Consider the following 27,500-nt stretch of genomic DNA (forward strand, 5'->3'; position numbering starts at 1 on the left):
AGACGTCTTCTCACGAATTCAAATCAGTAAAGTCTTGTGACCTGAACAGAGAGCATCAAAACGTGAAAGTTACAAGGAGCATATTCGGCAGTCTTTTACTATTTTGTATTTTTATTCTATTATTATTCTACTTTTATTTTATATTGTATTACGTGTTATAAGTGTCATTTGCAAAAAAGTGAACAAACCAACAATACTTCGTAGTAAGTTTCACATTTTATCTTCTGTTCATTTTTTTATCCATCTTGATTTACATTTTTATATTTTAGTTTTCATTTTATCCCTTGAATATTCATTCCGAAAATGTCAAGACGTTCGAAGAGTGTACATTTATTATTAGAGAAAATAAATAACATTGATGAAGTGTGTCCCGAAGATGATCAGGAAATTTTTTATATTGAAAATGACAATGCGGAAAAGTATGATCTATTTGAGACCGACTCGAACACCGATGAGGACGAAAGAGAAGGAGATTTTTAGTTAGTTCCGATAGTGAGAGGTAATCGAAGCTGCTGTAGACGGAACTGTTTGGCAAGAAGTAAAAGAAGGGTCTAATCCTGGAAGAGCACCTATTCATAATATTTTTAGGGGAACATCAGGCCCAACAGGGTATAGTAAACGAAATATTACGCGGTGAAAACGAATAAAATGTACATTATATACTCCTAAATAAAAGAAACTATATTTTTTGTTATAATTGGCTATTATCTTCGTTCTATATTAAAAAATATAAGTTGTGCTGAAGACCGGTCATTTGACCGGTCGCGGTAGGAATAGCTATACGTGAAGTGTCGGTAGGAATAGTGTTAAATTTGTACCAGTGAATTGCATCAGTTTGCAAAAAAAAAAATGATATAGAATGAAAATATTCGGAAGAAATGTTTGATCTTCGAGTTACAATAGTTCCTAGCGCGAAGGATTAATACTTACCTGACTTGAGATTTATCGTTGCTCGCTGCTACAGGCTCGAGGCTTATTTAAATATTAAACGATGACCAGTGAGAACGATTATGCCATTCGATACAGCTCGTCACCGAAGATCGCCACAGCGACCGACAAATCGATCAACGTGAAAGAACGCTCAAGAGGAATTGCTCGAGAGGAATTAGAGAAATCGATTAAAGTTAAGGAATGATATTTATGACACTCGCAACGTGATAAATTAATTTTTGGCTCGAACAGCGGCAGCAGTAGCAGCAGCGTTGCTCTGTGTTCCAGCTCGAAGAAAGTCGATCGCTGTCTCCAAAGTAGCTCGCTTTTGTCCCGAATGATCTGAAATTTACATGAGTCCCCGAGAAGGGAACGAGTCCACGGGAATGATAAATGGTCCCGGTTCGGTTTAATCGATGCTAGGGAAGTGCAACAGGTTCCAGAGGCCCCGCGATTACGATCAATTTATATACGAACCGCTGCTCCATCTGCCCATCGGGAATTTAATGAACAGTGTCCCCTGATAGCCTTGCGGGAGATTATTCCGCGAACTTTCTGGAAATTGCTTACGCAGAAGCTTTCTCGTCTCCCTGGTCACCGACTGTCCTCCCATCTCTCGCGAAAATCAAAATCCGCGGACATTTTATTCTTTTTTTCTTCCGCGTCACGTTTATTTTTCTATCTGTCGATTAACACATCGAGAGCCATACATTACCGTCACGATCGTTTTATCAAATTTGAAAATCAATTCTTACCACAATCTTTCGAGCAAACCAAATTCGGGGTGCCAGAGACAGGGTAGAGGATCCCTCGACGGTCCTAATTGATGGAAAACGGAAGCAGTGTCGAGGATCGAAGGTTCCGAAGAAAATCACCTTTGACCAGTCGATCGGCTTAATCGAATTCAAGGCAATGAGAGAGAAAGAGGGATAAAAAGAGACGGCGTTGTTGCGGCGCCTCGGCATGACATTAAATGTGATTTGAAAGTAAGAAGCGTACGGCCGCGGCGGAAGCAAGTGACTCGCTGTCAATGAATATGTAGGTTGGCCCTCGACCTCGTGTGTGTCTCCATACGCGTATCCTCCGACTATGTCAGCCAGCCTTCACGGTCGTTCGACGAGGACAGAACTTCCTCTTTCTCTGTCTCTCTCTCTCTCTCGCAACGCAACGACGATCCGTCGATAAAACCGCTCTCGATTAACTTTTTTATCTCGCGTGGCATCGCGTGTGCACGTCCAATTCTTCGTCAGACTCTCTTCCGCAGTCCCGGGGAAATTCAATTCCGCCGCCGCTAGGAGAGATTCGTTAATTAACGGGAACACGAGCCCCCATAGTTTGCGGACAGTCTTCCCGAACACCATGAACCGATCTCGTTTCGCCTACCGAGTGTTGCGAAATTTTTGCGAGAATTTCTCTTCGCTCGTGCTCTCTTTCTTCGAGCGCCGAGTCGTCGAGAAACGGTAGAGGGAATTATTTGTACAGATTGAGAAATAAACTTCTCTCTCCAAATTTCATTGGGGGGGGCCATCGCCCAATCGACCAGGAAGATACTATCGTGGAATTGCGCAACGACGGGCAGCGGCTCCTGCGGCACGCGGCGAGAAATCTGAAACAGGCTGGGTCGAAGGTTGCCGATAGGTTTGCACTTTGCGACGCGATCGTAAACACGTAACGACACACGCGTGTTATGTCGCCCCGATATCGTCGTGGTCGTCGTCGACGAATCACGCTAACAGAGAACCTCGTCGGATACACGTCTATTATTAGCTGGTTCGTTCTATGCATCCGCAAGTAATCCTTTAACGACAGCTGGACTGTTCTGCACACCTTCGGACTGCGCCTTGAGACGGCTTTCGTTCCGAGCGCTCGATCCTTTTCTCCCGTGGCGATCGCCATTTACAGAATCGGCCGATCTTGGCTTCGTTTTAATCGCTCGATCAGGAGATCGCCGTTTGCTCGTCGGCGACTCTATGGATCTCGAAGGAGACATTGCTAGCTTTGGTGGATCTCGGGAGGATCAAAGACACAGATCCAAATCCTCCGAATCAAACTTAACCCCTTGCCGTACTTTGACGAGTCTGGCTCGTTGTGAGAATTTCGAAGCAAACGTAAACATTAACATTGCGAGTCAGGTTCGTGGTCGTAGTATCACGTCAAACATAAATATCACGAGTCTGACTCGTATTCAAAAGTTCGAACCAAACATGAATTGGCGCTTGGGCCCGAATTCTTCCGAGCTAAAAGGTACGGCAAGGGGTTAACAATAAATATTGCGAATAAGTTTACGTAAAAGCTGCAGGATCTCTCCATTTAACTTGTATGCCAAGGGGTTAATCTTGAGGAAAAGTAATGGAGATCCATACCTAGACACCTAACAATTAACCCTTGGCACTCGAATGGCGACTGCAAGGCGCCACTAAAAATTGCTGTGTCATTATTCAAAATATATTTTACATTATTTAATTTCTTTGAGTTCAATAAATTACTAAACATTTCTGTATTGTACGAGTAAGTAAATTGCACCATTTTCGTATGTGTAGCTTGAAAAAATATACATAGAAGGGAAACATTCTAGGTCGGAAGAAATATTTCGTTTTCGAGTTAAAATGGCTTCGAGTGGAAAAAGTTAAAGGGTCAAAAATTTCCCCCCTCAATTGGGACTAAGAAAAATAATTCAGAACAGTGTTCCAAGCTGGATCTCCCGAGGTCTAATAGCGTAAGTAATTCCACAATTTAGGGAAACCAACAGAGGTTGTTACCCAAACTTACAGCAACAGTAGATGAATCCCGACAATTGTAAGATCGATTAGTTGCCCCAATTGTCACGCAGATCAATCCAGTAGAAACCAGCAGATTGAGATCAAAGAAAAAGGGAACCGTGGCGAACAAAACGTTCTTTCCGAAGCAGCAGATCAATAGCCCAAGTAGAAGCAAAGAATCCCAGAATAGTTTTGGCAAGAGGAGCACAGATCGATCTGTCTGTGAATCGGATTGCCCTCGCAGCGGCGAATTGTTTGTAGATCGTATATAACAGCGGGGGAGAAACAAAAACGGGGATGTATAGAGGAAGAAATAGAATCGTTGAAAATTCTCGGGGCGATCGGTGGGAAACGCTTGGTTCGTTGAAGAATAAACCGTGCAAGCGACGTCCTCCCGTGAATATCTAACTCCGTGGTTCTTCGCGGTGTTGAAAATAACTCCGCGGCTTTAGCCTGGCATCGTGGCGTTCGCGAGCGACGCGGCTCTTCCTCCTCGTGGGCGTAAACGCGCCGGAGGAATGCGCATAAAATTATGCTGAAATCTTCTTTTCCTGCGGCCGACTTCCGTTCGGCCAATTTGATGCATTGGTTCATCGGTGTTCGCCCCCCCACCCCCAGGAAACGATCCGCTGAAAAGTGGGCCAGAATGAAGCTGGACAAAACTCGTGTCTCCGTTAATTATACATTGTTAACACATCTTGCGCGGGCACTTTGCCGCCAAAGTCTTACCGTGTTGCTGCATTCATTCTTGCAACGCACGTTTTGTATTTTTGCAACGCATGTCTATCCGATTTTATTGTAAAAACATGACAAAAACCCATCGATAACAATAATCCATCAATAATCCGTGAAAAACGACTTTAGTCGCTTCCCGCGCAAGATGTGTTAATTACTGGACTGGGGATTTTACGCGTTTGTGACAAAAATGGGTCGGCACAACGTAAAACAGTGACACATAAAACATGAGTAAAAAAATGTCCAACAATATTGGAATACGCATCGAAGTCCCTATTTTAACCCTTCAACTCGTACGCTCGAGTTAATTCGAGCGCGCTAAACAGGCCAAACTGTGCACACTCGAGATAATTCGAGCGGCGTTGTATTTTATGCTGCTATAATTTTTCACACTCGAATATAATCGAGAATTGAAAATAACAATGTGAAAGCAAAGAAAAAAAATCGTTTTATTGATATTTATCATGTACATGGGATTGTAAGCTATAACACTTATTTATTCAAGAATAAAATATAGCCTTTTTCCATGGAACGAAAGCGCAGTTAAGGGGTTAATATATATATAGGTATATCATTTATTGATTCCCCTCGGGGTTACAATTTTAATTACATCTCCCGCTTTCGCTCGCTCTTACCCTAATCTTAACCTTAAACTTATCCTAACTTGCCCTAACTTAACTAAACTTATCCTAAAAACACGCCATAGAGAGAGAGAGAGAGCGATCTTACACTACTTAAGGGGTTAATATATGTATACGTATACAGGAACAGAATTAATTCCAGCTATTTTATAGAAACGGCCGGGCCCACTGTGCGCGACGGTCCCATCGTTCCGATTATTTAAGGGCCCCGTTTATCGTCGGGCCCGCATCTCGGGTAATTGTAGAGCGTGTCGCGTTATTAATCGTCCCGCGAGAGAAAACCACCGTAATTGCACATGTCCCCGGCTGAATGCCTGAGCAGCAGGTGCGCGGGGAAGAGAACCGACCGTTCAAATTCTTCGTTCTGCTTCGCGAAAGAGTAAGAGCGAGCCCAGCAGCGAGCGAGCGGGCAGGCGAAACAACACAACCGCGTTCTACCCGCTTAGAATGTTGCCCGGCCAGTACCGCTTATTAATAGCGAGTCATTTTCCGCGTTTGTTCGACCGCCACGACGCTATTCCGTTTCCCCAGCGCCTCGGCTATTCCGCGTGGCTCCGTTCCTTGCTACCTTCTGGACATCTGGATTTTTTCTCGTCTTCCTCTACCAGGCTGCTGCCACGCCTTCGCGCCATTTTTTCCTATTTCTCGGCTCGAACGACGCCTCCGTTTTTCATTCATTTATTCATTCCTGCCCATTGTTTTGCATCTTTCGGTTCATGTTCGAGCTCTTTGCTTCTTACGTGAAATTGCGTCTTGGAAATTAATTTTAATTCTTATGTATAATTATTTTATACCTTAGAATCGTAACTGGAGGAGTACATTTTATACTGTACATACCAGATACAAGGTAACTTTGCGGCAATTTTTGTAGCACCGTGCACAGGGTTGCAGAAGGGAAACCGAGAGAGAGAGAGAGAGAAAGAGAGAGAGAGAGAGAGAGAGAGAGAGAGAGAGAGAAATAGAGAGGAGAATTATTATCGAGTGATAAGAAGAGAAGGAAAAGTGGAAAGGTGTCGACAACAAACGGGAGACGATATGGTCGGCTTAGAAAGGAATGCAGAGGCAGAACCGGCGTGGCAGAGTTGCTCGACGAGTCAGCAAACGCCTCGGCTCTCATTTGCAGCAATACTCGCGCCTATGATCGTGGAACACACGGTTATAGATCCATCGGGGCCATCGCGGTGAACGAGATCGCCCATTCTCTCTCTCTTTCTCTCTCTCTCTCTCTCTCTCTCTCGCATAGTCTTTATCCAATTGACTTAATCGACATAGGCGTCCCCCGTTCCACTGGTCGCAAGGTGCCACAACTATGTCTAGGATCCTAACTCGCCATTACAGGTGATTCTCTCGAGTCCCTCAAAAGATCAACTTCGATTCTGAAAACAATACACTTGAATATCTGTCATTTTTTACGGCGTTCGATAATTGCTGCGAATTTTACGCATTTATGGCAAAAATGAGTAGGTGAAACACGAAAGCAAAATTAAACGAATCTAATATTACTGGTGCACTATTTACAACCCATTAAAGTTATTGAAGGAAGAAATAATTTTGTATGTAACTGCCTTTTGTTGCAACGAAAGCAAACAATTTCGCACAAAGATTTCGCAGTCCAATAAATAATTCCTTTATAAATTTTAGATTATATTCAACACGATACCTGACATACAGAACTATAAAGTTGTGGACTAAAACCACAAGTGTTACAAGTACTAATACAATAACATTAACACGTTCACGGACAGTAAAAATCTCAGTGAGCTGCAAAAATAGACACGCAATTTTTAGATTAAACATAAACAATTAGTAATGACAGTTGCTCATTACTTTGAAATGTATATTAACCCCTTAAAGCACTGGTTTTTTGAAATAAACCGGCCAACAAAAATCAATTTTTGGTGGAGAATTTTGATATACTGCGCTTTTGTTCCATGGAAAAATGCTATATTTTATTCTTGAATAAATAAGTGTTATAGCTTACAGTCCCATGTAAATGATAAATATCAATAAAACGATTTTTTTTTCTTTGCTTTGTGTTGAGTGTGAAAAATTATAGCAGCATAAAATACAACGCTGCTCGAATTATCTCGAGTGTGCACAGTTTGGCCTGTTTAGCGCGCTCGAATTAACTCGAGCGTACAAGTTAAGGGGTTAATTACAAAAACTTAAGGTTGTATAAAATTAAATGACTAAAAATTGGCTTTAAAATTTGCATCACCATGAAAATGAATGCTATATCATTCACGTCCGCGAACGTGTTAATATCGCAATAATAATAATGAACTGCATATGCATAAAAGTAAGTACACCCCATGTGGAAATATTCTAGGTCAGAGGAAATTGGTCAGAGGTCAGAGCATTGGAGATGAAACCGCATCGAGCGCAGATTGTTAAATGATTGGAAGATTCGGCTCGTTCGATGAAACGATCAAATGAAATTCGCCGTTGATCCCGATCCAGGAAAAGAGAGGATCGCCGACGATGGTGGTTCGGTTGACGATAAACGGCTCGAGTTATCCACTTAGTTAGCCGGTCGGTGAAAAAAAAAAGGCGCAACGTCTAATTTGGATGCGGCTAATGGTAACCTTTTAGCCGCAATCACGGGACGAAGACGACCTCGGGCTACTTCGTTCAATGGCAGTCAGTCGAGTTGATTCAATCCTCTCGTGCGCGCTGCCGCCGATGCTGAACGAGACTCCTATTTAGCGGGAGCTTAATTGGACGGCTACCAAATTAAAAGAAACTCCGTCCCCGGGACTGCCATTCACCACTCGGAACCAGAAGGACTCGGTCGTTCCTCCGCGCGATCACTATTAGAAATGCCCTCCTTCGAATCTGTTACCGCGACACGAATCGGTTTCTGCTCTTTATTCAGTATTTCATTTCAAATATTACTGCGCATAGTGCTGATCGTGTTTCAGATGTTTTCATTTGGGGTACGTACTATTCAAGCTTTGTCGCTGATAGACCGTGGACTTTTATTACTAGACTGCGGATTTTTATGGAAAATAGAAATTGTTTGCATCAATTGCAGTGCACAGTGGTCAAACAGAAATGTTTTTCTTCCTTCGATAATTTTATAAGCTGGAACTATCGCATTGAAACTATTCAACTCTTTTAGCACTTTGACCGCCAAACTAGAAACCTCAAAAATTCCCTAAAATCAAAGTAAGTTCTTTAATGAAATAAAAATTGAAAGAAATTAAATGTGAGATATCGAGTAGTCCTCCAACTTTCTTGAATTTTACAGATCCTAATCGTGCAGTGAATATATTAACGTAAAAATTCATTTCAAAACCTGGACAAATAATTCCGTCACCCACATGTGGGTGACATGGCAGTCGACGTGTTAATCTATCCCCTGCTTCAAATCTCTATGCACTCTATGTATTTATTACGTCTCCTTCTTCGATTTTAGATAAAAATCCACACACCAGCGATGTCACAAACTGTCACACTGTCCAGCATTTTTCAAAAGAAACACGATCGTCCGGCGCTGTCGGATTTTCGCGAAGTCTCGTGCCGGTGAGGTTCGATGGAATTATTATTGACATTATTGACGTTCGATGGAATTATTATAGAGGTAAAAGAGAGGCGTCACACGTTGGAAGACAAAGGTTGAGAACGATCTGGTGGCACCGGGCGTAATAGGCGAATCACGGCCGATCAATTTGCATCAGAACGGACAGCTAATGACAGATCCGCGTAGGAAGGAGCTGAATCGTCGAGGGGGAGAGGGAGGGCAGTGCAAGGCTGCGTTGCTCGTCGCCGATTCATTAATTTCTCAGTGTCTGGAGCGGACAAAAAGCCGCGGCACCGAGACGGAAAGCGGACAGGAAGCCCCTCGCGATTAATCGCCGATTCCTCATAACGGAACCCCGTCCCTCTTATTCGCGCTGAACGACATGCAGCGATTAATCCACTCTTTTTTCCTTGTCCTCGTCGCGAGGTATGCGTGTCGCTGAAACACGATCCCCAATAATACGCTCCTTTGCAACCCTGAAACTTATTAGATCCGCCGCAGTCTTCACGCGCGTTTTACTAAACGGTCCAAATGGTTCAAAAGAACATTGCATTGCATTCTGGTAATTATTCCAGCTCTAACAGGACAATCTTCCAGATGTTCATACGGTGCACCGCAACCAAAATGGCGGACCAAATCCTGATCATAGTTGGACTAGACATTGAGCATTTGACACTTCAAAATCCTTATAACAAAGAGCTGTGAACAGATTTTTTATTTCTTTCATTATATTCCCGTGAACAGTACTTAAAATTAGACTTGTTTTTCGTGGTCTAGGATGGCTTTACCCCCTGGCCCTTGTGTTAATAACCGAGCACCAGGGTAATAACCACATCCAGTTTCTTTTTACGACTTGTTTAACAGTTTTACTGACGAATTGCAAAATATCATGTTTGAGGCGTAAATATATGAAACGAAACTATGAAGCGCGACATCATTGAATATCGTAGAACATTTTAGTTATTGACATGTAAGGGTTAAAGAAGATTCGAAGAACTGTAATACTTCAGACAGCTATCTCCGCTATCACAGGGCACAGCCTCTGTTCAGCTTATCAACGTCCTTTGAGACAGCAGCGGTCGGCCGAGTCGCGTCCTCTCGGATCTTTCGTGGCGATAAGAAGAAAAGTTGGTCTAGAGGCTCGGTTGCAACGGGAACAGAGAGCCGGTTGCTCGATCATGTAATTTTTCCAGCAAAGGACCGTCTCTCGGGCCCGGGGCGTTCTGGATTTTTCTCCAGGCTCGTCTTCCACCACCGTTTACATTGATAAACCGTCCGGCCAGGGACGTTTACCCTGGCGGGGTCAGTGTCACGCCATGGGCCCGCAGAGTTCGTTGACTGAGTAAGCCGAGCCAACCTCGGACCAAGGACCGGTTGGTCCACCCTTCGTCCCACCCTGCCCACTGACAGTGCCGGAGCTTTATCCCTTGTAGCCCTAAGTGCACCGGATCGTATCAACTACTTAATCTGCCGATAGACTGCTCTTTTTGGAGCCCGGCCACACGTCCCCCACCACGGATCGCCTCTTTCTGGACCATTTGCAGCCATTTTGTGAGCTCGGACTCCGGTCGCCACCTCCGACCGTGACCTTTAGGCAGTTTTCAAGCCCACCGGTGGTCCCACAGGACTCCCAAAGTCCTCGGGATCCTAGATTCGCGGTGCACCTCGATGGTTGACATCGAGTTGATCCGCCATTTTTATTCGTGTTCTCTTTCGATACATCTTGATACCTGACCTCTCGGACGCTTTCAATGTCAAATTCGCTTTAAATAACGTCAAGTTCCAACTTCTATGTTGGACCTGGCTAATTTTGAAAAATTTTCCTCTTCGCTCTTTCGAACCTTCTGAAAATATTTGAATTTCAATGCCTGGCTGCGATCCAGACCGTGAACAATCATTTTGACGAAAGTTTCTGCATGATAGGCTTAGAGGTCTGACCTTTCCACGTTTCCAACGCTTCCTGTGCACGTAGCAGGACACTTGCGATGGAAGCGCACCTTGATGTTTGACCTTTTACACGGTTTTAATACCGAACTTGTGCTAGACCTGTCCAGCCACTTTTATCGTTGCGCTTCTTTATGGCTCTTTGAAGACTGACCTTTTCAACACTTAACCAAACCTAAATAGCCTTCTTTGATCGGCTCAGACGTGGGACTTCGCGAATCCTCTTAGTCCTGAAGACTTAGAGGACTCTGCTAGAAGTTCGGTCAACGTTCAGCGATTGCTACTCTCGTAAAAACGATCAAATCATTTTTGGTTCGGGATGAAGTAAATGAGGACAGATTTAAGTTGTCTCGTTGGAGGAGTTTGCTATTTCTCAGAGAGTTTGCGAACGGCGACAGAAATCGCGGACTCCGAGCCTACGGCCGGCCATTTTGAAATCAATCGTGTACCGACGGCGTCGGGTGTGCAATCGTGTCCCGATTTTGGTGCAAACACTGCAGAAACCTAGTCTCCCAAGGACCCTGCGCCTCTTTCGTTCGCGCCGCGCAACGCGACGCTCTTCGAACTCAATTTGCAGTCGGGACCGAGTGCAAATACGCAAGCGGGCATCGATGCAACTAGGCTGCAATCTTCTCTCCTTGGTCGTCGCCACAGCATCTTTGCACAATTAGACAAAATCACAAAACTTCAAAATTCGCTGCCATTAATTGCAGGACATCGAATAAAAATGTATTCCTCTGTTTGTGGTTTCATTGTAAAAAATGTGTTATATTGTCATGTTATTTTCGACTCTTTAAGAGAATTAAAAAGGGAAAATACATTTTCATTTAACTCCGGGTTCTTACAATTTTTATTTTACATAACTTTCTCACGTGTCCAAATAACCAACTCCATTAACGGCTTGCAACCACACCTCGTGCGTCGCGTATAAGCACAAGAAAAAATTGAAATGGAGATTAAAACGCTCGCAGACATCTAATAATTCATCCGCACAGCAGAAGGCAGTTCACATAATAGAATCTCTCTAGTGGTTTCGCAACTCGTTCTTATGTTAGTCCGAACGATGGGAGTTCTAACAAACATTCCATCGCCTATTGGACACCGTTCGGATAACGGAGGCTCTGTTACGAGTCCGTAGAAACAACCGACGTTAAATTAAAAGAAAAAAAAAACCTGCTGGTGTTAAACGAGGCGCGGACGTAGAGCGAGGTTCCGACGGCGTGTTCGCGCTCTTTCTTTTTCCCCTTTCGTCGGCTGACGAAGAAGTAATAGACCGAGCGTCGAAGGAAATTGGAAATCTGATTGAACAGACGGATAACGCCGGTTATTCGGAGCATGTAGCCATCAAGGGTGTCACTCCGTAAAGGACGTTGATACCAGTCGCGGATAATATCGCGCGTCTGCGTCGCGACGCATCTATTTATAGGAGAAACGTGCTAAACCGATGCGATGGAAAGCGTGCGCCGTGCCCAGCCTGGGAACGTCCGTTTATCCTGCGAACAATTTCCTTCGCGAATCCGCTTTTCCTTTTTGCACGAGAAACCGGAGTCCTCTTTATTAGACTTCCCGAAGTTGTTCGATCGAAAATGCCGTTCGAGGCCTGCCGCGGAATCCGAGGGACGATGCGGTTTACCCATTTGCGGAGCTAATAACTGGCGGGTTTTTGCGGAAAATAAAAATTGCCTGCACAAATTATACGAACCGGGAGCGAAACAGGAATCTCCTCGTTTTAATGATTCTAATCAGCTAATTCTTTTAATCTGTATTAAATTGCATTTGGTTTTTCCGAAGTATCGATCCTCGTACGCTTCTCAAAAATAAGAGCCTAGGATAATATTCCTGTAAAAGGAGAAGGTCTAGAATTTATGAGATAATATCGACGATATAATGGGCCACGATTTCCCAGATTTGAGAAGAAAAATTAAGAGAATCTGTGCACCTGCTATGCGGAGGAATTTGAATTAAGTGGATAGTGTTCGAGACCGAAGGAAGATTGAAAAGAAGTAGAACCGATTACATTGGAATCTAGAACGAAATGATTGCAATTAATGCGAATGAGAACAGAAAGCAATCTAGAACGCAGTCAGATGTTTCGAAAAACGAACCAACCGAGTGAACATAAACTATTCCGGAGTTTCGCGAAGTCTCTCGAGTGCTCGAATGCGGTCTATGCAAATCAGTCCGACCTCTCGGCGTTACGTACAGTGTGTACGCGCCATAAGGACCGGATCGATAAGTCGCCACCTCGACGTAAGCACACTCGAACGATCGAGCCGCGATGTCGTAAGTGGCGAGAATCATCTGCCGTGCTGTGCCGCCATAAGTTGAAAACGATCTGCGAATTTCGAAGATCCTCCTTTCGAGAATTATCGATGCACCAAAATTATCAGATATTTAAAAAATGTAATATAAAATATAAAAATTGACGATTCATAGGCGATATTGTATACCGTCGCCATTCTGTAATTGTAAATAACAAAAAAATATGAAAGTAAAGTCGAAGTGTTGTTAAATATCCCTTGAAAAGAAAAGATATTTTCATTTTGTTTCGAATCGTGACTCGGAGGGGCCACTAAAAATTGTCACACCAATATTCAAACCACCATTTATGCTACTAAATTAGTTTTTACCAATCGTATGAATGAATAAAATGGTATGGATGATACTAGGATCAGTTTAATTGCAGTGACTCCCACTAATATTCGGACGCTTTTAAAAATTGTATAGCTTTGTTAATATTGGACCATACGATTTGTTTTTTTTTTAAATAAGTTAGCACAATTGGTTTGCTACATAAAGTGAAAAAAATTTTTTACAAAAATTGCAAAGAAATTGCAGAGAAAATACTAAAAGTTGTATTTTGCAACTTTCTTGTGTGGACTTACATTGAAAATTTAGAATGTACGATTTGTAGATCTGTATGAATTATACAGATTCTGAGAATTTCATCAAAATCGGTCAACATTGCAATGAGCTACAGATGTTCCAAAATGATCACATAAGTTTTCATCGTTAAACGTTTGTAGCTCTTTGCAAAGTTGACCGATTTGGATGAAATATTCGGAATATGTATAATTGATGCGGATGTACAAAACGTACTTTTTAAATTATTAATATAAACCCGCATAAAAACGTTGCAAAATACAACTCTTAGTACTTTCTCTGTAACTTCGACCGATTGCAATTTTAATCAAACATTTTTCTCACGTTATGTAGCGATCCAATTGTTCTAACTTCTCAAAAAAATTCACGTAGTATGGTCCAATATTGACGAAGTTATGCGATTTTCAAGAGCGTCCGAATATTAGTGGGAGTCACTGTATATAAAACGAAAGAAATCCTTTAGAATGTAAATATTCTAGATCGGAAGACATACACTAACGAGCAAAACTGAGTCTACGCTATTTGAAGCAACATAACTTTTTAAAAATTAGATCAAATGACTTGAATTTTATTCAGAAGTTTTTTCCACTTTTAAGCGTTTGTAACTCGTAAACGAATCAACCAATATCGGTGAAATGTTCAGCATGGATATAATTTATTCAAGCGAATCAAACACATTTTTTAAATTTTCAATACAGGCTCGGATAAAAAAGCTAAAAAAAACCAACTTTTACTATTTCTTTTGCGATTCCGACCAATTCAAACTTTTTTCAAAAATTTTCTACACATCGTCTAATAAACTAATCCTTCTAACTTCTCAATAAAATTCAAGTCATTTGATCTAATTTTTAAAAAGTTATGTTGCTTCAAATGGTGTAGACTCAGTTTTGCTCGTTAGTGTATATCTTGGTTTCGATGTTAAAATAGCTTCGAGTGTAAAGGGTTAACAATTACCGGAAACAGAATGTTTAATTACGCCAATGATTTTCAAGTGAAACGGTGCGGCGGTGAGTATCGCGTTAACGGTAAAACAATTTTGGGAGGCGAAGGAACGCGGCAGAACGGGGTCAGCAATGGCGTCGAAGGGATGACAAATGGAAAGCCTCGCGGATACGGTTTCTCCCAAGGCTGGTTAGCCGCAGGGGAGATCCGACGGATAAGAACAGGCCGCGCAAATTGACGCGCGAACCACCGAAAAGGAAATTCACCAGGCCCAGAAAAGGAAGACGAGGCGAAGAAGGAAAAGCGCTGGGAAATTCGAGCCCGGATCACCGTGACGAATAAGGGCTCGGGGTCCTTCGTGGAAAAGCCCGATTCGTCCTATCCGCTTCTCGGACCGTCCCAACTCGTAAATATTGGCAGAACCGGGGGACAAAAATTAATTATTTATGTGCGCCGCCGAGTTGGTCTTTCTCTCTTTCAGAATAACCAGAAGGAAACTGGAGACGAAGTGCTTCCCTATGGCAACCCGGTTTTTTAAGCTGCTGGAATTCGACCTGAAAATCACTGAAAGAAATAAAAACGAATGGATGCATGGGACCTTTTAGGTTTTGAAAAAATTGGAAAACTGAGTATGAGTTATGGGCAGCGGGAAATTCGAAACGTCGGATTTTCTGGTCGATTGTATGGAGTTTAACAGGCTTACATTTCACTTTAACAGTGCTCTGAATGTTATACAGTGTTACACAGTCTCATAAGTAGATTTTCAATAATTGTGCTGTACCAAAAGGAAGCTTAAACATTATACTTTATATAAGAATCCTAAGCAAAACTATTATATTGCGTTACCAAGCACGAGTGCATACAAATTTGTATTTGTATAAAAATCTGCAGTCGTCAATATTCTCTGGAATAATTATCATGTTGAACTGCTGGTATTTTCTGTGAGAATATTCGCTTTCCAATGGAAAGTGAACGCGTCTCGCGTGATTCCAGCCGAAATAAATGTAAAAATCGAATGTAGTATGTCGCCAGCTTCTGGCCAAGGCTCAACGACCGCGACCGCGGTGCACCGGGAAACGAGCATGTCAAGTGCAACTGGCAGCTAATTAGCATCGCATCTGTATTTATGGAAAATCAATGTACCCGGCCAGGCCAAACGGAGATGCGATCGTCAGTCGGATTCTGTTAGAGATTCGCGATAAGAGTGCCCTGCCCGAGAGTAGACCGGTAGAATACCTCCATCTTGGGTCTGGCCATATTGGAATCCTGTTTTTTCAAGATATTTATCGTAAACGAAGCTATTAAAAATTCACGATCGCTGTACCGACTGTAAAACCACCGACATTAGAATCTCCTAAGGTCTACACTGCCGCAGAAAAATATTACGTGGACGACACATTAACGCTTTATACCGGAAGGACACCTAAAACTCGATCATTGCTAGACTGCGAAAATGCGAAATAAAAAATCCTCAAATCCTCGATCGTCGAAAATGTATCGCTTCTTTCAAATAAAATTAATTATGCAAAATAATAATTGTCTGCATCGACTACAACAGCCAGTTGTTTACCAATTACTTTAACAATTTTAGCAAGTTCCAAATATTATATATTGACGTTCTCAAATCGCTTCAATCTTTCTATATTTTTCAATTGCACCCACTAATTTTTGCCATAACAGTATTAATCTTTTTTTTTTTTGTCTATAATTACTCCTCCTATATGCAAGTTGCGATATTTTGTAGAGCTATCGCTAATATTTGAATCTGGTTAAAATGCAGTCAAATCTGTTTAACGAGCAGTGTCGATTTTATGCTGTCGATGAAAAATATCAATCAAAAGAGGCGATCTAAATTGTATTTCTGTTTCGCAGCGTTTCCATTCGATCGACGAATTAATTGCAGAACATCGAAGACTTCGATCCGCGAAAGATTCGTCGGCCATGTTCGCTAGAATGGAGGATCATCGTGTAGATCATCGGCGATAAGTTAACGGCGTTATCTCGACGTCCGATGGCATCGAATCGGATCGAACGATCGGTCGCCGGCGAGCCGATGAACGATAAGGGCGTTGCTAATTGCCCGTCGTTGCTTTTAATTGCCCGCGGACACGTTATATTAACGGCCGACCGTAACGGTAACCATTAACGGTGGCCGGAACCCGAGACGGTACAATTATTTTTCAAACTTGTCCGTTTACCATCGGCCCGTTGAATCACTGGGCCCATTGTTGGTCGAAGGATCGTCCCTTGCTCGTACACCGGGCCTGACCGATCCTATAAACAGTTGGCTGAACACGCGAAATTATAATAAATACGAGACACCGTGTACTCTCAACCCCGTTTTCAAGACCTTCAAACCATAATCGAGACGAACATTTTCGTTTCTGTAGGTTTCGGAGGCAGGAACGAACAGCCCCTAAATTATTCGCACACAGTTCGGCAAAGTCAACTTCTGTTCACAGAGGCTTACGTAATCAGCAGCAACTCCGCAAATATTTGACAAAACTGCTATACAAAAATTCTGAGCACTGCTTTCAACATGCCAGAATATGTGTGCCAAGTATGGCAGTCGCGAGACTTCCGGTTTCCATGAAGTATATTCGCGAAGCTAATCGATCTGGAGCGCACCCTCTTTCGAAGCAACCGCCATGACCAAACAGCGGATTTTATGCATTTATTACAAAAATGGGTAGGTGCAATTTAAAACAGTAGAAACATTCGAAAAATTTAACACGTTCACGGATAGTAAAAATTTCAGTGAGCTGCAAAAATAGACAGGCAATTTTTCTTGAAACTAGTTGTACTATCCGAAATCTGATTAGACGTAAACAATAATAATAAGTTAACTGTCATTAGTAATGACAGTTGCTCATTACTTTGAAATGTATATTAATTACACAAACTTAAGGTTGTATAAAATTAAATGAATAAAAATTGGCTTTAAAATTTGAATGCTATAGCGAACGTGTTAAAAATACTGTTATATTATATTTAACCTATCAAACATATGAAGAACGGAAATATAAATTTCTATTTCCCTCGAGTTTATTTTGCAAATTGGGTAGAAAATGTTTGCTTCGCGTAAAGATCCCTTGTCTAGTTATGACTCTATGATTCCCTCGAAACGAAACGTTCCTCCTTTTCGTTACGTGCCCCATAAATCATTTCGATGCCCGTCGGAGTCGAATTTCCATATCCACAAAGCCTATCGATCGTTTTTCTTCGATTTACGCCCAGGGTCGCGATAACGAAAGCGGTTCCAGTCGAAGCCTCGCAAGAAAAACGTGAACAAAAAGAGTCGAGGATCTTTTCGGTGCGAGCGGAAACCGCTTCGAAATTGTTCGAGAGATACCGTGGCCCCGGGCACTCGGTGCTGAACGACGCGACGACCAGACGATCTATCGATCAGACAGGGCCCCGGTCGAGATGCATAAACGATCGAGACGGCCAGTTCCGTTGTCTCTGATGCATTATGTAACCCCTCCGAGGGTTGCACCCGGCCGAGCTTTCGTCTTCATGAATACCGGCATCGAGATCGAGGACTACTGCCGTTTCGTTGATCCTTCGAGATCAACGATAACCCGCGATAGTTATAGTTATGGTTACCCGTGACGCTGTCCGGGAGAAAAAAGTCGCCAGCTAGCAGAGAATACTTTAGGCAATTTTTTCGAGCTATTGATAATTGTTAATTCGACCTGGTTTCTTCTTAGAAAATTGGTGATGTGGAGGAAAAAGGCAGTGCAATAACGAAGAATATTTTGGGAAATTTTTTAGATTCGTTGTATCAAAATTATTAAAAGACGAAATGCATTTTCACCGAACTTCTGTTTTTTATAACTGATTTGGAAGTTTACTAACGAGAAAGAAGAATATTCGTAATTATTCTCAGAACAACCCTCGGGGTTTCTCGCTGTTAAATAAATGATTACCGAGCATTTGCTGATCTTGCCCCAAGGGAAACAACGTAGAAAAGCAGACGTTTGTTCGAAGATCGGTAGAGTAATTCTAGCATCGGAAAATTCTGGAAACAAGGGACGTTTGAGTAGGACGATTTAGTTAATCCGAGGCGGGAACAAAGGAAGATTTTGAATAGCAGAAATTCGTACTGCGAGCGACGGCTATCTTGGCAGAGCCGTTTCGCAAACAGCGTGGACAGATAGCGGGTCCGTCCGAGATAGGATGATCGGTTTTAGGTTCGTCCGATCGACGATCCATCCCCGAGAGTCAACAGACGCGATCTACCCCCAGGATCCTCGTCTTTTCTCCGTTCTTTTCGAGATAACACCGGAAGATAGGCCTGGGCTACGTGGGAAAATATCGATCCGTGTCTCTCTCCTTCCTTTTTCTTCTCTATCTTGTTTGCCGTTCGATACTCACCTTTCTAATCGGTGCGATTATTTGTTTGTTTGTTCCCGTTATCGAGCAGCAGAGCGAATTATTGAGAAACGGCCGGGTACCGACTCGAAAAAACGTGAACACTGTTGCACGGCAAATATTTCCCGAGAGAGTGTCCAACATGTTGACGATAAAGCGCGCACGAAGCAAAACAAGCTCTCATTTCGACGAGCCATTCGACGGAGACCAGGATCAGGGAAAAATTTGAAAATTTACATGCATATAGTATAGGGACAATGAAAACGTCATTAATTCTATTTAAAATTGGAATCTGTCGCCTCGTAAAGAAAGCAAGATATAACTTATTTGGATTCTCTGCGATTTTTATCGCAGGGAATCGATTGTAACTTTCCTTTGAATTGAAATCTCTCAACCACCATATTGGAGATCCATTACTTACTTGGAAAATGAAATGAACACGTAGAATATTTTTTGCGGTTTATTTTAGAAAGTACAATGTACGTTAATTGTCGTCCTTCCTTGAAGAAAGGAAACTACGAATTAATTTATAAGCTTAATGATTATTATACTCGAAGCGATCTCTACAATTTCGTTATAATTTCAATAGAGCTCGTTTTCTGAAACTGCGTTTAAGTTTCTAGCGATTTATTGAGCAGGAAGTGCAGTGACATAAAAATTGTTGCGAATTATGGCAAGGTGAGTTTCGCCGGCGCCTCCGAGTCGCCGTTCGTGTGCAAAGGGTTAATAAGCACGCGACACATGCTCGAGCTGGACATTCGGCGGGATAGTTCGCTCGATAAGCGGCTTTCGATCATTGAATATCAAACAGACGAATTAATTACGCGACTCGTGCCGGTCTACGGCAAGCTTCTTGCTCGAAGAGGCGACGCCATTTTGTAATCTACCGGCTACTCGAACCAGTTTCGCAAATGTTAGCGTTGTTGGTTTCCCGTCTCGTTCGTCTAGTTTGCACAAATACGAGCGTGCAAGGCTTGGGGAAGTATTGTTCGTGAATTACGGTAGAGTTTCGCGTGAATTCGAATTTAGGCGAATCCACCGTGACAAAAGGTGCCTCCACGATGTACACGCGCTGCGACAGTGCTCGTGTCGCGGAGAAAGAAAAGATATATAGGTGAGTGGCCCCGTGGCGCAGTGATTCACGCGACAAATATAATTTATTCGCGAGTTCCACGCCTCTCTGCAAGCTTCTTGCGCCGCCGCACAGTGGGCAATTTGGACGAAATCGGATTCAAAATCAAAGAACTTTCGATAGAAATGAGGTAGAGCGATGAAATTTTTTTTTAAATGAAAGCTGAAACTTTGTAGAATATGGGAAAAATAGGGAGATTATTACCATCCAATCATTTCAACGAAAAAATGACTTCATTAGTTTTTGTCACAAAAATCTATTTTTTGCAAAATCCTGAGGTCGTAGACAAATTTCGAGACCAGATTTGAAATCAGCGTGAAAAAATCTATGCGAAATGATGTATAGCATGTTAAAAAAAGAATTTTTCCGCGCGTGGTATTGGAAAAACCATAATTTTCTTGAAATTGTGCAAGTTTAACGAATTTTCTCAAGGTTAAAAAACGTTCGTACCATAATCTCCCTATTTTTCCCATATTCTACAAAGTTTCAGCTTTGATTTAAAAAAAGTTTCATCGCTCTACCTCATTTCTATCGAAAGTTCTTTGATTTTGAATCCGATTTCGTCCAAATTGCCCACTGTGCGCCGCGCCGGCTCCCTTCGTTCCTTTAACCTGTCTTCGATCCGCGAGAGATCACAAAACTTTTAACTACGTCCCCTAAAAACCCGAAAATTACCCGTCCTATTGTTGCAATTGTAGGTTTTACGCAGTAACTTGAATCTCCTTTTCTGGTCTATATACAGGGTGTCCCACGTAACAGTTTTCACGATTTTTCAAGTACTTGCAATAATCTGACCAAAAATACTTTCAACAAAAGTTGATCAGTTTTCGATTGGCTATATATCGCAAAAAAAAAGTTCGATAAACATTTTTTGTATAGTATTGTCAAGGTCACCTTCATTTTTTAAATGGCACTTTGTATTTTTGACTTAACAGTATTATAGCCCGTGTCAAGAAGAATTCAACGACCTAGTATACCATGACCTTGGGATCACCTTGAAGGCAAAGAAATGAACATTTCAACAAAAAATGACAGTATGCTTGAATGGGTGATGATAACACTAGCTTGGCCACCACGATCCCCCGATTTGTCACCACTTGATTTTTTTTTATGGGGTCATTTACAGTCAATAGTTTATGCTGTTCCAATACAAAATATTGGATCCGTACAGCATGCGAAGAACTTCGCTACGACAGTATCGTAAGAGCAACCAATGCAAATTTACTACGAACAACGAAATTGTGCCTACAACAAAACGGATTTCAATTCGAACATTTGATGTGACTTTTTTACGAAATCGTTTGTGTTCATTTAGTCGAGGTTTCTGAATAGAATGTAATTTCGAGTCTTAATAATAAACAGAAGTTATTATCGCCCATTCAAGCAAATTGTCATGTTTTGTTGACATTTTCATTTCTTCGCCTTCAAGGTCGTCCCAAGGTCATGGTATACTTGGTCGTTGCATTCGTCTTGACACGGGCTATAATACTGTTAAGTCAAAAATACAAAGTTCCATTTAAAAAATGAAGGTGACCTTGACAATACTATAAAAAAAAATGTTTTTCGAACTTTTTTTATTGCAACATATAGCCAATCGAAAACTGATCAAATTTTGTTGAAAACATTTTTCGTCAGATTATTGCAAGTACTTAAGAAATCGTGAAAACTGTTACGTGGGACACCCTGTATATGTATATTTTGGACGTAATACTTCAGCACCGGACTAAGTAAACATAAACGACTTTCCTTACAGGCGGCCATACACAAAGTGAGGGATTCTCGGTTTCCTCACGTACGCTTTATTACATAGGTTGTTCCTTAATACAAACGGAGATGTCGCGATTACGATTACGATCGGCAACGCAGATTCCTGGTTTCCAACACCTATCCATACAATTTACAATAGCAATCATTTCTATGTTCGACAGTTTCGTATTAAATTGCACTTAGTAGACGATTTTTGTATTGGTGGTAATAGTAATCATTTTTAGATATTTATATTCACCGAAGTTGCATTCGTATTCCATATAATTATAATATTACCAATAGAGGTATTATGGATCGTGGAATAACTATAAGACACGGACTATGGATCTCTATGTAAATATCCTTCTTTAATAGGCTAAGAACCAGAATCTTTTAGAACCGACGGCATAGCAATTTACTTCCACATTAACCGCTCCATGAAACTAGCTATAACGTAAAGAAGCTATTCGTTCTTTTTCTGGAGTGCACGTTTTCCTGTATTTTGCATAAAGATTCTCGACAGTAAAATTCCACGAATCTTCCGCTTCGCGATTTACACCTGGATCGGAAAGTCGAGAGTATGATAACATTCGTTTTGTTAAATGATATTCTCTAAAATTCCTCTGGGAGGAAACAACAAATGAATTAAACTCTTTTAAATGGAACAAAAATCGAAATTGAACGAATTCTGGAATGAAACTCTTTTAGAAGGAACGAAATTTGAAATTGAATGAATTAAGCTTTTCGAGAAGTAACGAAAATTGAAATTAAACGAATCAAGCTCCTACAAGGGGAACACAAATTCAAAGTGAGTGAATTAAAATCCTTCCAGAGAATTACTTTCAGAGAATCAAGCTACAAGAGCGGAAAATTATAAGAAATCTGAAGAACAAAAACATTTTTAAGCTCTCTGTAAATGTCACTCTCGCTCGGAGATATTTTTTTCTTTTTTTGTTTACATTAGAATGATAAATTTATCTTGCCGGTCCCACGAGTGTAAGAGAGCAGAGTTCCTCAAAAAGAGACCATAAAAATTGGAATTAATTCGATTAAGAGGGCGCGCGATCATGCGTCCCGAAGCTCGGACCGTGCTCACCTTGGGCCGCGTTCAAAAATAATAATTTCCAGGGATAAATTATCCGTGTCCAATTCGATCCCTCTCGGCCCGGTGACTTCTTTCTCCAGCGGCGGTCGCGATCGCCCGGGTTTTTCGTCGTCCGGCTTGATTTACACGAAACAAGTGTCACGGCTGGATATATTTAGACGTGGCGTCGTCAGGGACCGATTCTTCTGTCCCTCGCAGTGTATCATCGCTACAGGAGAAAGCTTCCAAAAAGAAAGCCTCGATGATGTTCTTCGATCTTCGAAATATGATCGTACGAAACATTTCATTTCAATATATTACATTTTCAACCCCTTGTACTCGACTGCCATCTCTGAGGCATTGAAAATCGATGTAATTAAACACAATTTCTACATTGCTAAATGTTTTTCTGTTTAACTCTCCGCGAGCAACCTGGGTCGTTTATGTTCCGCGTAAAATTTCACTCTTGCATTTCTTTCTTGTCAACCTTCATATTTTCCTATTGACGCTCCAAACATTTGACGTCCCAACGATTATACATATTAAAATGGGGATTTCGATACGTGTTCCAGAATTTTTGAAAATTTTTTGAAAACCTAGAACAGTAAAAAAATTTGTCGTAAACTTAAACGCGTCAGTATGCGGACGGCGAATCAATTAATCACTCGGAGAGTTAATTAACAATTGAGTTGATTAAACATGTAACGAAAATATTCTATATCATATCAAATTTCGGAATGAAAAATAGATTCGAGTGCAAACGGTTAGATTTTTCCTACCCCAATTCTTTATAAACGCAATCTAACAAAATATTTTCACTGTAATCGATACGGTCAAATATTCCTCGGCTGACTAAAGGCATGTTCGAGGTTCCAGGAAGATCCACTTGGCAGTAATGACAAAAATCCTAACCAGCAATCATATGCGACTGCGACGCACGTCATCGGCGCGATTATACCGGATTGATCGATTCCCCGAAGGGGTTGAACCGTGCAGAAACGAGTTCAAGGTTAATCGTCCTGGTTTCTGTTAATTATTCAACGACACCGGTCGCGAATTCCCCGCGAAAAGGTCGTGCACCGTCTGAACGTTCAAAGTGACGACGGGTCAAACGCTGAAGAGTGAGTGAGAGAGAGGGAGAGAGAGAGAGAGAGAGAGAGAGAGAGAGAGAAAGAAAAAATGGAGAAAGAGGAAAAAAGAAAGAAAGAACAAGCAAGCACACACGCAGAGGGATCGGTGGCTCCTGTCCAGGGGTTGTTGCCATGCGAGGGGTGGAACTCGCGCAGAAACGACCGCGCCCTGCCCGCAGTAATTGATTGAGCCGCGCCCTGCGAGGGTGTTAGCGCTCACCGAGCCACTTCGAGGGCTCTACCAGCTACACCGGACGATAGCGAGTTTAACTGCTACGGTGTTTGAATGCGTACCACCCGATAGCGCCGCGGATTAATTATTTTCGAACCCAGTGATCAGACAGAAATTAATCCTCCATGTGCCGAAGGATCGACGCTACGGAAATATTTTCATGCTTTCAAGTGAATCTACCCTGCCGAATTTACAGAGAAATTCGTGATGAATTATTTCATGGAAACGTTATACCACCGTAGTTATCCATTTTTGCTGCGCAAGTTGAGATAAGGACATTTTTATAAATGGATGAAGTAAAGTAATCGATAAGCCTGTAAGGATTAGCTCGCTCCAATTGTTTCCGCATGCTTGGCATTTAGGCGATTATGAAATAAAAGAATCTGTATCTGCTTCAACCCCTGACAAATAATCTCTACTTGTTCAAGATTTATTTTTGCTGTATGTGGATACGACAGTGCTTCGACCCCTAACCAATAATCTCTGTCCGCTCAGGATTTATTTTTCATTCTATAATTAATTGTGCTTCAACCCCTAATCAGTAATCTCTGTCTGCTCAGGATTTATGTTAATTTTATATTTAACTGTGCTTCCAGTTATACATAACTGTGCAACGAACAACCGTTATCTGTCTAGAATTGGCAGTATTTTCCGAGTCTTCGAAATTTTCTTTTCTTGTTGACTGAACATACGAATATTTCACTTTCTTCGACAATTCTGACGTAAATCTATGAATTCGTATGACTACGAACGACTACAATGTTAAATGCAATGCAAAATAACAGAATGACACTGTTCAACTGGTGAAACTGTGAACCACTGTGCGCTGCTCGAACCTCGAAGCTCGAAGCTCGAAGCTCGAAGCTCGAAGCAGCGACGGGGGTGGCAGCGATAGTTGGATCGGCGCTGTTGGCAGCGATATTATAGGCGGATGAGAGGGTGGTGGTGGTGAACCGTCACGCCACATGGTGTGATAGGGGCGCATTAAACGGCCAACCCCCGGCCAGCACCCTTGGCCCAACCTACGAACCAGGAGAACAGGGAGACCACGACAAGCAGCGAGACCGACCGATCTAGGATCCAGATTTACACTCGAATCCATACCGATCCAGGGATAAAAAAACACCGGAAGTCCTCCGATCGTAAACTTAAAAGAAAACGACCCAACCACGATTAAAATCCGAATGATAAACAAGTCACTGGTCTCTCTCATTTCACGAAACGGCATCGAACAATTGATGAAATAATATTAGCGAAGTTAACGGGTCAGTCATTTTCAATTTCGATAACAGCAATTCTTTATCGAAGTAATTTATTAAATGGAATACAAACGTCGAAAAGGATAACGCTAAGAATAGACTCTAGAATGTTGCAGATTTTGTAAGCGTAAATTCGCTTAGAAATCGAAACAAATAATTCCGTCTCCGAGTTTTGGTAGGCGTGGCAGTCAAAATATTTTTCAGTGCGATGGCACGGCAGTTAACGTGTTAATCGATTTGGCTGGTGAACGACTCAAATATGCCTCGATCGTCGACACAGTGCTTTATATAGACTAATCTGTTCGAATGATTAATCGCGTACGCTCGTTTTGCACCCCTTTGAAGGTTGATAGAGGGGTGTGATCTATGGTAGGGAGTTGTTAACGACGAGCTTCTTGATTTCTGTTAGTCGATCGAGCGGTTTGTTTGAAATGTGGGGCTCGGGCTCTGTGACCCACTTTCCTGCCTTGTTGCGCCACTTTGGGGGTAGTTTTAGCTTACGATCATTTTGCACCCTCTGGACTCGCATAAGATTTCAGAAAGTGTCGGAACATATTGGAAATAAATTACAAGCCACGTTTCACTGTTCGTTAGTCTTCTCATCCCCTGACTGTTAAATTAACTTACTTATTGCAACTAGACCGCGGATTCTATGCATTTAGGTCAAAAATGTGTTCGATGCAGTGGTCACGTGGACAGATTAAAAGCAAATTGAAAAAATATCAATGCATTAGTTTCAGCTAATTGAAATTGTTCCAGGAAGAATGTGAATGTTTGGCTACTGTGCTGTACAATTTTTACTTTGCATACAGCTCCGCCAATTGTAAAGACTAACCCAAATATAATTCTCGCATTTCACGTGATCTATTTTTGTACAAGGTCAAATAATTTCCTCGTCGAATTAAAGGTCCTCGGCCGAACGCGAGCACGATAACTTAATTACCAAGGGGGTTAGGGGAATGAAGGAAATTTGCAGCCGGTATCTCGCGATCGACGCGGAAAATCTTTACTCCGCCATAAAGATCCGCCGTGTGGTGATTAGCAGCGATCGTGTGAGGCAAGCTCGCGAATTATGACTGAAAATGATACGGTTGGCGGAATCCACGACTGCTCGGTTGTTGGTCGTGTCGTGAGGCCAGGTGATTCACGATCGCCTCGATGAAGCCGCACACGCCAGCTTCGTCGGAAATCATCGTGGGCGTATTAATCCTCGAGGAACAAACAAGCCTCGTTAACACCGGACATACTGGGGCCTAGCCGAGAGCTAGACTCTCTCGCCTAATTCCTCCCCCCCCCCCCGTACAGTTTCCAGTTTCCTCGCTGGGCTTTTCACCATTAAAAGCTTCCTAATTGCGGGGAAACCATCCTCTCGCCGTGGTGAATGAGTCACCTTAATGGTGGAACGGCCCAGGCAGGTAGACCCTTCTCGAGTGGAATTCCGAAGGGTCTCCTCGGGGGCAGGCAACAAATCCTTGACTCTTTGGCCCTTGATCCTTCGGTCCGTTAATTTCCTACCTTCGGATATAAAATCTTCTGCTCCGGCGACAATGGGTCACCTAGAGAAATTATTTACAGCAAGACCAACTCCAACCCCGACTCTCTATTTTTTATTTAACAACGTTGTTCCTCTGACTGAAGTCCTTTATCTGTGATCCTGTAATCCTAATCCTCTGACTCTGGAGGGCCAAAGTTGGAGGATGTAAACTGACAATGAGCGAGAGGATTGAAATTACAGGATCAAAGATAAAGGACAGCTGTTAGAGGATCAAAATTAGAGGATGAATAAACTAAAGGATCAGAGTTGGAGGATCGAAGTTGGAGTGTTAACGTCGTAGGACGAAAAATGGAGGGTCTAGCTCTAGGTCCTCTAGTTTTCATCCTTCGATTCTGGCCGTTTAATTCCAATCTTCCAAGTTTGATCTTCCAGCTTCGATGCTCGTGTCCAAGGTTTCGAAAGGCCTCCCGTCAGTTCTTCGGCTCTGTCTCGAGGTCGACGACCCGGGAGCCAGGGGATGATACCCCGCCGAGTAATTAAAACTTCGTGGTCGACCACGGGGACGAGTAGGGGCACGCTCAGACAGTCAGCCAGTCAGCCAGTCCGCCGGCCTCGCATGCGTGCAGAGTGTGCAGACCAACCTTTGGATCCGTGGAAGATCTGGCCCCGAATACCGAACAGGCTTCGGAGT

The 27,500-nt window shown here is 42.3% G+C and overlaps 1 pseudogene across 1 annotated transcript in view; it reads left to right on the forward strand.

The window, feature by feature from the left end:
* Nucleotides 1–17,977: 17,977 nt before the first annotated feature.
* Nucleotides 17,978–27,500, forward strand: part of LOC143356528 (thioredoxin pseudogene) — a 129,714-nt pseudogene continuing 120,191 nt past the window's right edge. Inside the window, exon 1 of the transcript XR_013082688.1 lies at nt 17,978–17,988. The product of XR_013082688.1 is annotated as a thioredoxin pseudogene (transcript). The remainder of the gene's footprint in view (nt 17,989–27,500) is intronic.

This window comes from Halictus rubicundus, chromosome 8 (genome assembly GCF_050948215.1).
Source record: "Halictus rubicundus isolate RS-2024b chromosome 8, iyHalRubi1_principal, whole genome shotgun sequence".
Lineage (NCBI taxonomy): Eukaryota > Metazoa > Arthropoda > Insecta > Hymenoptera > Halictidae > Halictus > Halictus rubicundus.